Genomic DNA, 14091 nt, shown 5'->3' with positions numbered 1-14091 from the left:
TTATGCCTAAAAAAACGAATTAACAACTTTGGTATTGTTTGGAAGGTAAACAGCTTAATTCCTTTATGTAAAGCCACCTTAACATGTTTTTGCATAATTCTGACTCACGTTGGTTGCTATCGGGCTTAAGCCATAAAAATCGAAGAAAAAAAGAAGAAGACGAAGAGACTTTCACTTGTCATTTCAATGTCACTTTCCGGCCCACAAGCATAAACGCCACCGGCAACGGAAGTTCCCAAAATCCAAACAAATGTTGGAAGATATTTTTAAGTCTCCGCATCTTTCTTACTTTCCTATATGAAAATAAAATGTAAGTATCACAATTACACACATACAAGTTTTTTTTTTTAATTCAGTTTCATAATTACCAATTTTTAGTGAATAATCCTGAAATTTATGAAAATACATACATTTTAAGGTTATGTCATAATGTTTTGATTGTTATATTTGATTTTGTTTTTGTTATTTTAGTGGACTACACCAACAAAGGTTATGTGTTTTGCACCAGATTGAAAGCATCATAGCGAAAAACGGACCTGTCATATCTTTAAATTTTCAAAAGAGCCCCTGGAAAAAGAAAAATGAATATCTTTGCCAAGGAATAGGTACTAAGGTATTTTTACTAAATCTTTCATTTTTTTTAATACCTAAATGAGGTAATTTATAAATTTTGTTTTTTTAAAATTCATTTTGCCGCAAAAAACTGGAGGATGTGAAAGAAAAAAGTGCAGAAGTTAAAATTAAGTTTTTCATATGAGCACATAAAAAATAATCATGACAAAGTTCAGTTGTATACAGGTTTGACATGTAATAAATATTTTTGTAATCTTATTAAGTTAATTAGTTTTATATATTATTTAAATAATAATTGAATACTTCACATAGAATATGCAGAAATTATATGTACATATATAAATTTTTTTATTAAGATAAGGACAACATGTATTAAAGCATAACACATAATATAAACACACACGTAATATCTTCATTAAAAATTATGATTGTATGTTATGTAGCATTAGAGCCTAAAAACATTAAGGAGAATAAAGGTCGTTATTGGCAAATGACAATATTATTTTCTCTATTTCCTACATTTTTGGTGAAGGGAATAGGCTCTGCCCTAAAAAGCCAGGTTAAACCAAGAGCAAAAAAGTTTAGGTCTCATGAGTGTAAGTAAAGTAAACCTTTCTATTAAAAAGGCCATCCAAGATAAAAAAAAATATACTAAAAATATGAATGTTAATTCTTTAGCGACATCTAGGGTGGATATGCTGAATCAACTCATCAATTAATTCACTGTCGTACTGATGAAAGTTATGGCGTATTCACCAAAGTATGCAGATAATCGCTGATTTCAAAATAATTTTATTTGCGTTTTCAAATTATGCTTAAAATTCAAAACTTCTTTTTTTACCTTAAAGGCCATGCAAAACTTAGTAGAAAAGTTTATTAAGTAAATTTTCCACGATTTATACGTGCCACAAGATAAAGGGAAAAGAGGGTCCCATTTATTAGGGTATTGGGATAAGACAACTAGGTTTTTATGTCGATTTTTTTTATTTTCCATTTTTATTTTGAAAAGCAATTGTAATAAAATATAAAAAGAATTAACAGGAAAAGAATCGGTAATAAAAGAAACTATTAACGAATTGAATCGAAGCTATAGAAGCCGAGATATTAGTAAAAATGTGGGAAAAACAAAAGAAAACTGGTTTTTTCCCACGGTACAATTTTTTTTTTTTTAAATGATTATTGACAAATTTTAAAGTAAGCCCTAAACTAACAATTTCCAGTAAAAAAACTCAATAAAAAAAAAATTTTTTTTTTGGTCGAAAATCGAAAGGGGTATACCCACGAAAAATTTCGAAAAAATGATTTTTATTTTTTTCTGAATTAACTGTGAGTCTGAGAACTTTTTGTTTCAAACAAAAGTTCTCGGGAATATTACGAGGTATCCGTATGTCAAAACGAATCGGTTCTAGCTATTATAGAATCGGAGAAAATTGCAAAAAACTGTAAAACATAAATATCGAATTATCAAGAGCCCTATGGAAAAATATCAATTTTTTATTTTTCTATCCTGCACTACTTCAGAGTACCTTTAAAAAAGGTTATTACCAATTTGACTCTAAAATGAACAGAAACCCTATTTCTTTGCAATTTTCGATTTTCGAACAAAATCCGGGGTCAAAATGACCATTTTTTCAAAATATGCTCTGAATTTAAAATTTCTTTTTTCTGGTTAAAGACCATTCAAAAACTAGTAAAAAAGCTTCATGACAAATTTTTCCACGATCCATACGAGTGCCACAATATAAATAGAAAGATTAGGTCCCATAAGAATTCATGTTTGGGGATAAGAAAACCGGGTTTTTTCGTGGATTTTTTTGATTTTTCAGTTTTATTTTTGAGAGCCAATAGTAATAAAGTATTAAAAGAATTGACAGGAGAAGAATAAGAAATAAAAGAAACCATAAACGAATTGAATCGAAGCTATAGAAGCCGAGATATAAGTAAAAATGTGGGAAAAACAAAAGAAAACTTCCTTTTTCCCACCGTACAATTTTTTTTTCCTAAAATGATTAATGGCAAATTTTAAAGTAAACCGTAAACTAACAATTTCCAGTAAAAAAACTCAATAAAAAAAAAATTTTTTTTTTGGTCGAAAATCGAACCCACGAAAAATTTCGAAAAAATGATTTTTATTTTTTTCTGAATTAACTGTGAGTCTGAGAACTTTTTGTTTCAAACAAAAGTTCTCGGGAATATTACGAGATATCCGTATGTCAAAACTAATCGGTTCTAGCTATCATAGAATCGGAGAAAATTGAAAAAAACTGTAAAACATAAATATCGAATTATCAAGAGCCCTATAGCAAAATTTTAATTTTTTATTTTCCTATCCTGTACTACTTTAGAGTACCTTTAAAAAAGATTATTACCGATTTGACTCTAAAATGAACGGAAAACCTATTTCTTTGCATTTTTCGATTTTCGAACAAAATCCGGGTCAAAATGAGCATTTTTTCAAAATATGCTCTAAATTCAAAATTTCTTTTTTCTGCTTAAAGACGACTTAAAAAGTAGTAAAAAAGCTTTATGACAAATTTTTCCACGATTCATACGAGTGCCACAATATAAATAGAAAGATTAGGTCCCATAAGAATTGATGTTTGGGGATAAGAAAACCGGCTTTTTCCGTGGATTTTTGCCATTTTTCAGTGTTATTTTTGAAAGCCAATACTAATTAAATATGAAAGGAGTAGACAGATGAAGAAAAAGGAGTAAAAAAAACCATCAGTGAATTGAATCGAAGCTATAGAAACCGAGATATTAATAAAAAGGTAGAAAAAACAAAAGAAAACTCGTTTTTTCCCATGATACCATTTTTTTTTCCTAAAATAATTATTGGCAAATTTTAAAATAAGCCCTAAACTAATAATTTCCAGTAAAAAAACTCAATAAAAAAATAATTTTTTTTTTGGTCAAAAATCGAAAGGGGTATACCCACGAAAAATTTCGAAAAAATGATTTTTATTTTTTTCTAAATTAACTGTAACTCTGACAACTTTTTGTTTCAAATAAAAGTTCACAGGAATTTTATGAGGTATCCGCATGTCAAAATAAATCGGTTCTAGCTATTATATAATCGGAGAAAATTGAAAAAAACTGTAAAACATAAATATCGAAATATCAAGAGCCCTATGAAAAAATGTCAATTTTTTATTTTTCTATCCTACACTACTTCAGAGTACCTTTAAAAAATTTTATTACCAATTTGACTCTAAAATGAACAGAAACCCTATTTCTTTGCAATTTTCGATTTTCGAACCAAATCCGGGGTCAAAATGACCATTTTTTTAAAATATGCTCCGAATTCAAAAATTCTTTTTTCTAGTTAATGTCCATTCAAAAACTAGTGAAAAAGCTTTATGACAAAATTTTCCACGATTTATACGAGTGTCACAATATAAAGAGAAACATTAGGTCCCATAAGAATTCATGTTTGGGGATAAGAAAACCGGGTTTCTTCGTGGATTTTTTTTATTTTTTAGGTTAATTTTTGAAAGTTAATAGTAATAAGATATCAAAAGAATTCACAGAAGAAGAATAAGAAAAAAAAAGAAACAGTCAACGAATTGAATCGAAGCTATAGAAGCCGAGATATAAGTAAAAATGTGGAAAAACAAAAGAAAACTGGTTTTTTTCCCCCGTACAATTTTTTTTTCCTAAAATGATTATTGGCCGATTTTAAAGTAAGCCCTAAACTAACAATTTCCAGTAAAAAAACTCAATAAAAAAATAATTTTTTTTTGGTCGAAAATCGAAAGGGGTATACCCACGAAAAATGTCGAAAAAATTATTTTTATTTTTTTATAAATAAACTATAACTCTGACAACTTTTTGTTTCAAATAAAAGTTCTTAGGAATTTTATGAGGTATCCGTATGTCAAAATAAATCGGTTCTAGCTATTATATAATCGGAGAAAATTGAAAAAAACTGTAAAACATAAATATCGAATTATCAAGAGCCCTATGGAAAAATGTCAACTTTTTATTTTTCTATCCTGCACTACTTCATAGTACCTTTAAAAAAGGTTATTACCAATTTGGCTCTAAAATGAACAGAAACCCTATTTCTTTGCAATTTTCGATTTTCGAACAAAATCCGGGATCAAAATGACCATTTTTTCAAAATATGCACCGAATTCAAAATTTCTTTTTTCTGGTTAAAGACCATTCAAAAACTAGTAAAAAAGCTTTATGACAAATTTTTCCACGATTCATACGAGTGTCACAATCTAAAGAGGAAGATCAGGTCCCATAAGAAGCAATGTGTTAGGATAGGAAAAAGTGGTTTGTTTCTTGTTTTTTTTTTTTTAATTTTTATTTTAAAAGGCAATTATAATAAAATAAAAAAAAATTAAAGGAAAAAAAAACGAATAAAAAAATTTATCAACTTATTGAATTGAAGCTATGAAAGCCGTGATCTCAATAATATAGTAAAAAATATATATAAAAATACACCTTTTTTTGACACCGCATCAATGACTTTTTTTTCTAAATTGATAAACTATTAATATAAATTTATTACCAATTTAGCAACCCCCACTAAAAGAACCCTAACTAAAATAAAACTATTATTAATATTATTTTTTTTCCAGATATTTATACCTTGTCCTAACCTTTATGCTGCTATTATTATAAATATTATCTTTCTTGTCAATGTCCTTAAACCTTAAAACACCCTTTATAATATCATTACTATAATTATAAGTAATATTTTCCTTATAAATGCCTTAAAACCTTAAAACCCCCCGTATAATTCTATTTATATACTATTATTATCCTCATAAATGTTCCATAATATCAATACCCTCTGTATATTTCAAATATATATTTATTAATATTTATATTCGTTTTATTTATCCTAATAATTTATCAAGAAACCGCGTAAAATTGTCCCCATAATACTAATAATATTCATTAATAAAATAACTCATGACGTCACGAGACGAACACGACGCGTTTATAATTGTTGCCAGACATCCTCCATCCTTCTCTCAAACCGCTTTTCCTACTCTAACTCGTAGCGCAAACGGGCCGAATTTGCCGCCACAAAACCCCGAAAACCCCGCGCTTACGTCATCAGACCATGTGCGACTCGATAGTGACGTCGTCCGTATGCCTTTACATTGGGTCAATTTGGTGCTGGACCGCCAACGTTATTGTACCATGAGCTGGCTCCCTGTGTCTCGAGGGTATGACTGGTTGATTGGAACGGCTTATTTTTGGGGGTTTTTCTTAAATAACAGCTCGTTGCGGAAAAAACGGTAACATTTGAAGAAAAACGGTTTTTAGTGGATTATAGCCAGATAGTGTCCGGTGATTTCAGAAAAAAAATGGTTTTCGTAGGTGTCATAGGTATGCCGGTATAAAGCGTCAAAGTTAAAAAAAGGTGTAGAGCAAAAACCGCTCTACGTAGAAGACTGTAGACTATGTCGAAAAATAGGATTTAAAAAGTTCTTAAAATGCTGAAAGTTTGAAATTTCTAGGTGCTGCCAATAAAGAGTTATTAAGAAAAGTAGAAAAAAACGGTCAAAAAAAGGCTCAAAAAGGGGTTTATATTTGTTAACACAGCTCACCCTGTATAATACGTAGCACCATGAATAATACCTCTATTTAATCCTAAAGGATTAAGCTTTCAAACGGTGTAAACAAAAAAAATTAAAAAAATTTTTTAGAAGTAGAAAAAAATTTATTTCTCGAAAAATTCACTTTTTTTTTTTTCGAAAAAAAAAATTTTAAGTTTGAGCTCGTTTATCTCGGAAGGAGTTTCTTTTGGAAAAAAATAGTTTTAATAAAAAAGAAAGCTACATTTACGTAGAAAAGGGCTGTTTTATTCGCATTGTGGGAACATTACCGTTTAGGCCCCACAGCCGTTTAAGTCCGCGAGGTACCGCGCAAAAAGTTCAAAATTCATTCACAGAAAAATCCGACTTCTAAAGGGTTTATCTTAAAAAGCGCCCTTTGGGAGCAGGTTTCCGTGGAGGTCTTTGATGTCAATGAGTTTCATAAAATTCGGCTCAGTCAATTTTCCCCCACCCGCCAAAGATCCTGTTTTCGCGAAAAAAGCAGTTTTTTGCCACGCCCGCCCCTTCGGGGCGGCGTGGCCAAAAAAAATTTACACCATCACGTAGCCTCAACCTTCCCACATAAAACGGTGAAAACCAGAAAAAAAAATTCGCCATAGGAGCAAAGTTATTAACGTTTATGTGACGCAGGGTCCGAAAATCCCTCAATTTAGCAGGATGCGTTCTTACAATACGCGAAGCGTATTGTAACAAGAGGGACCTGGATTTACAGATACCGTCGAAGGAATCACATTGGGTGAAAGATGCTGTGAGACTTCTGTCTGAGCTTGAGAAACAGGAAGAGGATGATCCAGAAGGGAGTCCTCTCCAGGGGAAGCCTCAATAGTAACCGGCACCTGCAAAATTTCCTCTACACTCATTGTCAAGGTTCTCTTAGCCATTTCTAACCTATCAATAATAGAATTTAGCTGAGTAGACAAACTCATTACTTCTTCAGAAAAATCAGGATGAAATTCTAATAACTTCTTGAAACGACCCTGGATATGTAAGGCCTTAGACCGCAACCTACTATACTCTTTATTAATATTTAATTCACTAAGTCCTGAGATAGCACTTTCCAATAAATTACACTTTCCTGTACAAATATCAACTTCGTTATCAGGGTCCAATTCTATTACCTCAAACATCGGCAAGCTATTAAGTTTCTCTAATTTCAAATATAACCTTAAACGTTGACGCTTTTCAATAAGAGTACCAGCCGTGATAGCACCTCGAGATGATAGCTCATACTCAAGCTCGTCCAGCTCCAATTTATTTATATCCATTTTCCCCAAAAATATCTCCGCCAATAACACAAACAAAAAAAAAAATAAAATAAAATAAAATAAAAAAAAATAATACATTTTTTTCTTTTCCTTCCCCTTCCTTCTTTTTTTTTAATTATAGTCCCCTGTATGTATTGTGTATTGTGATGTAACTTGAGCAACTAAGCCGCTAACAAGGTACGGTGCACACAGTGCAACCCACCCCGTTCCAAAAAAAATAAAAAAAAAAATCTGAAGTCCCGGGTTTGTACTGCCCCTAACCTACGTTAAAATCCCAATGACAGTATAAACGCTTTACTGAGTTGCAACACTAATCACTGTTAGTAAAACACCTCAGTAAGATTCCCCCCCAACCTAGAATAATTATACCTAATAATATATCTATAATAACAATATCTGATATAAAATACCTATCTAAATTTTATTTCTATAAGCTCTAAATATCTTTATACCTAAATCACTCTTAAAAAATCTCCAAATTCAGAAAAACAATTCGAAAACAATTTATATTTTCACAGTATTACAGTAAGCATGACCCAGCAGTGCCGATTCTCCCCTAGCCCAGCAAAAGAATTTCGCCCAAAAAAATTCAATTCGCCTCAAAGATTTACTATAAGTAATTTATTTAATTAGCCCTGTCTAGCTGAAACGTTACATTAAAAGAAAATCTTAACAAGTTATAATCCTAATTAGAAAATGAAATGTAAGTAGATAAGTAATCTTCAAACTTTCAAACACCCTATAATATATTAAATGTACCAAAAGGAAATTAAATTAAAAAAAAAAAAAACTTTCAAAAGAAAAGTACTATATAAAAAAAAATGAAAATCCAATCTCCCCTTCCTTCCTTAATTTCCATAAATTTTTTTAAAACTATTTTTGTTGAGCTTTAGTATGGGTATGTTCTAATGGAAGACACCCCATACTGGTAAAAGAGCACTAAGTGGAATTTTACCACCACCAGCTAACTGTACAAAGTTAGTCTACCCATTGACTGAGTTGGACAACTCCAATGTTTCGCGCCACTGAGTCATCCAACTTCCGCCAAACGCCCACTTTGTAGAGCGGATTTTCTTTTTTTTTTTTTAGCATCTAGTATATAAAATTAAAAAAAAAGTATATGGAAAGCAAAAGGAAAAAAAAAAAACTCCCTATAATATAAGACAAGTTACTTGGAACCACAAATTGTTTCACCCTGTAGTACCAAAATAAGAAAAAAAAAATTTACTTCAAGTATCTTTTATACTACTTGTGTACACCACCCTGTATAATTCTATAATAAAATTAAATTAATTTAAAAAAAAAAATTTCAGGGATTAAAGTCCACCCTGTATACCAACAAAATTCAATGAAGATTTATTAAATTGATTAAACAATAAAAGTTGACCCTGACCTTCCTATCAGTAAAACAAAATCCTATTTAAAAAAATTATTTAAAACAACCCTTATTAATAAGTATGTACTCGTATATGAAAACCACTAATAAGTCATATTCCTGCCTAAAATTAAATTATCAAGGTTTATAGAAAAATTCTCAGAATTATTTCTTGTAAGATACCAAAAAAAAAAACTAATTATTGTCAATAACAGGAAAGCTATATATAGTAAGGAATGCTATTCAATGTTATAGTCCCTACATATTTTATCTCTATACTGTCCATGCTCATATACCCAAGTCACAATAATCACAATATCATCATCACTATCTACTAAATCACCCCCCTGAAAGTTAAGACAATTCATGCTATCAGCCGGAGATAAAGAATGGAGAAAAAAAAAATATGTCAGTCATAAATTTAGAAAAATGAATTATAAAATATGTGAATATTTAACAAAAAAAAATGAAATGTTGCATTACACCACCTGTATGTTATGCACTGAAATGTCGATATTTAAAATAAAATACTGTTACATAACTTGCCATGAACATTAGCCACCGCCAAATTCAAAATTTACAATACATTAGAAAATAAAAAAAAGTATCAGAAACTTAGTTATCTTAACCTTTAAAAAATCATCACACCCAAAAGAATTTATCACAATTCCATGAAACTTCACCCCCAATTATCATCATATACCTAGCTATGAAAATTTTAAAACAACCCTAGAGAAGATGCAGCAATGCCCAATGTACAAAAAAATTATATCTATATATATATATTAAAATTGCTGAAATAAATTTAAATTTTTGTTTTATTAAAAGTGTCTTACCCCAAGATAAGTGAGGATGACCAATGACAACTTTTGACCACCCCACGTTGGGCGCCATCTTCTTATGTTATAAATATTATCCCGGCAAGACTATCCGGTTTACAGGGGCTATTTCTAGGGAGTTGAGTTTGTTCGACAGTCTTGGTTTAAGAGTTCTAAACAACAAGAACATCTCCCTAGATCTGATAGGTTCCAGAAACCCTGTTAAATTTAAAAGATGGAACAAAAAAAAAAAAGAACCTATCAGGCCGGCTTCGTGGGTTCTCTGTATGGTCAGTTGCCTCAGTCACACTCACTCACTCAGTAGTAAAACACCTTAATTTAATTTAAATAGGGTGTTTATTAAAGTCTTCATACTCAATAGCTTAATTTATCAGAAACAAGGAGTTAAATCTACATGGTAAGTAAATATAAGTAAATATACAAGATGGTCTTAAAAAGGTAAACAAAAATAAATAAAAGATATATATATATATACAAGTTTATAACCCAAAGGTAGATACCTGAATTCGTCAGTGATCACTTCGGAAGCATTACATAATAAGGCGTAACATTGAATTGTTTTAATTTAGATAATTATACCATAAATATAGTTACTTAAGTTTTAAATATTAAAATGAGAAAGTGATAATAAATTCATGTTAAATCATACAAAAAAAATCAAAAGAAGAATATGGTTAAGATTAAAAGAATGTGCTTACGGGTCAAGTTCCATGGTGTTCTTCTTTCGGGGGCGAGAGCCCGCGATGGGCAATTTTTCACCACATAGGGCTTACGGCATGATGTGTGTTGACGGGGCTAAGGGCGGCGATATTATTTTTCAGGCTTCAGGGCGAAATCCTCATCACTGCTGGGTCACGGCTGGCGGTTTAAACTGTCATATTTAAGGAGCCCTAAGAGAGATTTCTCAATGGAAACACGGAACACCAAATAAAATGTCACCAACGGTGAAAACTACTTACGAAGTTTCGAGAGGCATCAAACTACTAAAACCCATCCTGCTTCAAAAATATTTCGTTGAAACTGAAGAAACACTAATGCATTTTAGTTTTAGATGTTATTTTAAGAAAAAAGGTGCTGGCGGAGAGAGATGATAATAGATTTATTTCAAACCTCTCTCCGTCACAGCGGGCAGCACGGTTCACTCTTGACGGACGCAGGAGCTGGAAAGACCCCCAGATGCGTCGCGGAACTGCTTAAGTAGTAGTCCAAAAGACGTCTGGGCGCAAGACCGGAGATTGAGGAACTTCACTCGTTACTTTATGGGTTTAGCCGCTATGGGCCCAGCAAAACCCATACATAGGTCACTAATAAGCAAACCATAGAGTGCCTAGTGGAAAGTACAATTACGGGCCAAATCGTAATAATTCGACACGCGGCGCCACTGGCGTCCGCTTTAGTAAACCGGTTGACCAATTCAATTGCCGTGAAATCTTCTCCATGCACAGCATATTGTAAACAATAACAAAGAATTAGAATGGTGATAATATTGATAGTGGTTTAATGAAAAATATTGGCGAATTCCATTAAGAGTCGAAGGCAATTGTGATTATGGTGGGTGTCTCAGTTTTGAAAGAAAAATTTAGAATAAAGTCATTTTTAAATATTTTAACCAAATGAATAAAAGTTAGGATTCTCCAGATCCCGTCTAAAGCGTAATTAATCCTGCAACATTGTTCGCAAATTATCTGAGCTTTGTCATTAGTGTTCACTTTCAACTTCTCTTCAAACTGAATACAAGTGGAACACAAATCAGTCATGGGGGTACCAAAGCTTAGATTATAATTTTTATTCACATATCTTCTAAAAAAACAAAATTTTATGGCCAAATTAGGATTTTGTTCACAAAACATTTTGTATAATTTTCGAAAATTTAATTCACAGGGCAAAAACACACGAGTAGTTCGATTTCTTTGATAATGACTTATTTTGCACTCCAAATTTTCAATGAATTGCTTAATTAAATCCTTAAGATGGCCATTTTTGTTTTTAACCCTATCACCACCACGTCGCTCTTTTGGCAACTCATTAGAAAGCAAATAATTTCTTATATTTCTTTCCAACATGTCTCCACTAAAACAGGTTATTCCGAGAAAAGCTTTTTTACAAACTCTAAATTTTTCCTTAGTTATTGTTGGAACAAAATATTTTATGGAAAGTCCATGATGATTTCTTAATGATTTTCTGGGTTTTGAACCCTCACAAAGTTGTAGCACAAAAATGTCTTGTTTTACCTTGTCAACATTTGAATATAACGCCATGTGGAAGCTTTGAATGTCTCTCATGCTTAGTTTCCGACACAAAAACACTGCATGGTTTTTTTATTGTGAGCACATTTCGGGTATTGAGGCAAATCATGTGGCTTATGTCTGAAATTTAAAAAAAAAACAAACTATAATAATTTGTAAAATTTAATTTTTCCTGGATACTTATTGTTATGCAGGTTTAAACAATATTATTATAAACATTGCATTTACCTTTCAATTTGCATCTTCCTTCTTTTCCAGTTCTCCTTATTTATTTCGCGTTTTCTTCCTTTTTCACATGGTTGTACTGTATCCATTCCTACATTAGTAGACACTTTTTTCGAAACTAATATTAACAAATTAAAATTTTAACGACTTAAAACTGCGAGACGATGTTTATACTATCAAGTACAGTAACAAAATAAAAATAATGAAATTATAACAAGTGGTATGCGGCCGTTACAAGTGTTTCTAGCGCTCTTATTGGTTGATTGAAAATACCCAGTTTTGCATCTGAACGGCGCGGCGATTGCAAATACACAGTTTTGCATTTATCCTCTATAAGTAAACGCTTTTGTATACGGCACTTTTGCAGCTAATATTGTAGTATATCTTTTAGATATCAGTGTAGTCTGTCAAAATGTAAAATAAAATCACTTTCGCGTTTTTTGTCAAATACCGAGTTTTGCATTTAGTATACTCAAACGATCGAAGTACGTACGCTCGCAATGATCGAATCATTTAGTAAGGAGAAACAGCCACGAAAGTTATTTTGTATTGGTAATATTGGTATGAATTTACAATAAGTTCACAATCGCATTGATCGATGGGCTACGAGTGATACGGGATATTATTTTACGGTTACACTTAAATGATTTAAAGGTCAAAAATCATTTTTTTCGCTATATGATAATTTTTTCTTTGTTTTTTTTATATTATGCAATACAGAAAGAGTGAAACAATAATGGTAAATGAAAAATGTAATTATTTATAACATAAATAATTACATCGTTATTATAAAAACACATTAAGGAAAAGGTAACTAATATAATTATAAATATAAATATTCGTGTTACGGGTTATGATTTACAAATAAAATTTCAGCGGCTTTTTCAGTTTTTATTCGGCTTCTTTTCTCATCAATGATTTGCCCAGCCTTTGAAAAAATACGTTCGCATGGAACTGTTGTAGCGACAACGCTTAATCGTCTCCTGGCTAATGTGTAGAGACGTGGATATATGTACATATATGCTTCCTTTCTTCCCACCAATGCAGTGGTTCTTCAGTTCTTCTAATGAGTGGCTCGTTCACGTATTTATCCATTTCTATAATACTAGCTGATAGGGGATTTGTTACTGACAAAATATTCTTGACCGAGTCATCAAAATCGTTCCAAAGGGAACTTTTAGTTTTATCAGTTAGAAGTTTAGGTTCAGAAGGTTGCTGCGCTGAGTGGGGTTGAGTTGCATTATTGACTTCAAGAGATGTAATTTTGACCTTGATATTTTTAAATGTATTTTCATATTATATTTTTTCTGATGAAAATCCATATTTATTTAATCGTGGGTCTAGAAATGTTGCTTGCGTCGTTAACTCGTTAGTTTCAACCTCCTTAAACCTTTCTTTGAAACCGCTTTGTAATTTATATATCAGTGAAGATATTTCAGGAGGGTTTTGTTGAAGGTCTAAAAATGTTTGAATGTGCCTTTTTATAGAATTCACTAACAGAATTACTTTAGATATTGTGACTGAATTTTGGGCACTAATCTCAATAACTTCAATTAAATAGTTTTAGGGTACAATCTCTGTAACTTCATTAAATAGTTTTAAAACTTCTACAGATCTTTCTAAAATGTACCAATCAGATGGTGATCGTGTATTTAGCCGTGGTTCCTCCACTGCTAACACAGCCACGACGGCGTTTTTAATTAAAATTATCCGACTAAGCATATCATAAGGTAGCATTCGGTTCCTAGCGATGGCGACCGGCGACTGCGACCAGCGACTGCGACCCACGACCGCGACCTGCTGCTTCACGTGGATTTATATGTAGCACTGACAGGGATAATCGACCGAGTCGCGCGACATGTAGGCGCGGCCCACGAACGTCCTGCGACACGCGACGTGGTCGCACCCGAGGCAGTGCTGCGGGGCGACTTTAGCGAAAAGCACGTGAAAATGGCGACTTTTTCATCACAAGAGGATGAGATATTA

At 31.9% G+C, this 14091-nt stretch overlaps 1 long non-coding RNA gene across 1 annotated transcript in view; it reads left to right on the top strand.

Moving 5' to 3' along the window:
• The window catches only part of LOC126746431 (uncharacterized), a 46000-nt gene extending 36252 nt beyond the window's left edge, over positions 1-9748 (top strand). The window contains exon 2 of the long non-coding RNA XR_007663890.1: positions 8939-9748. This is a non-coding gene — a long non-coding RNA (uncharacterized LOC126746431). The remainder of the gene's footprint in view (positions 1-8938) is intronic.
• Positions 9749-14091: the final 4343 nt, after the last annotated feature.

Source organism: Anthonomus grandis, chromosome 17, assembly GCF_022605725.1.
Source record: "Anthonomus grandis grandis chromosome 17, icAntGran1.3, whole genome shotgun sequence".
NCBI lineage: Eukaryota > Metazoa > Arthropoda > Insecta > Coleoptera > Curculionidae > Anthonomus > Anthonomus grandis.
The sequence above is the reverse complement of the archived record's forward strand: the minus strand, read 5'-3'. Positions and strand labels throughout refer to the sequence as shown.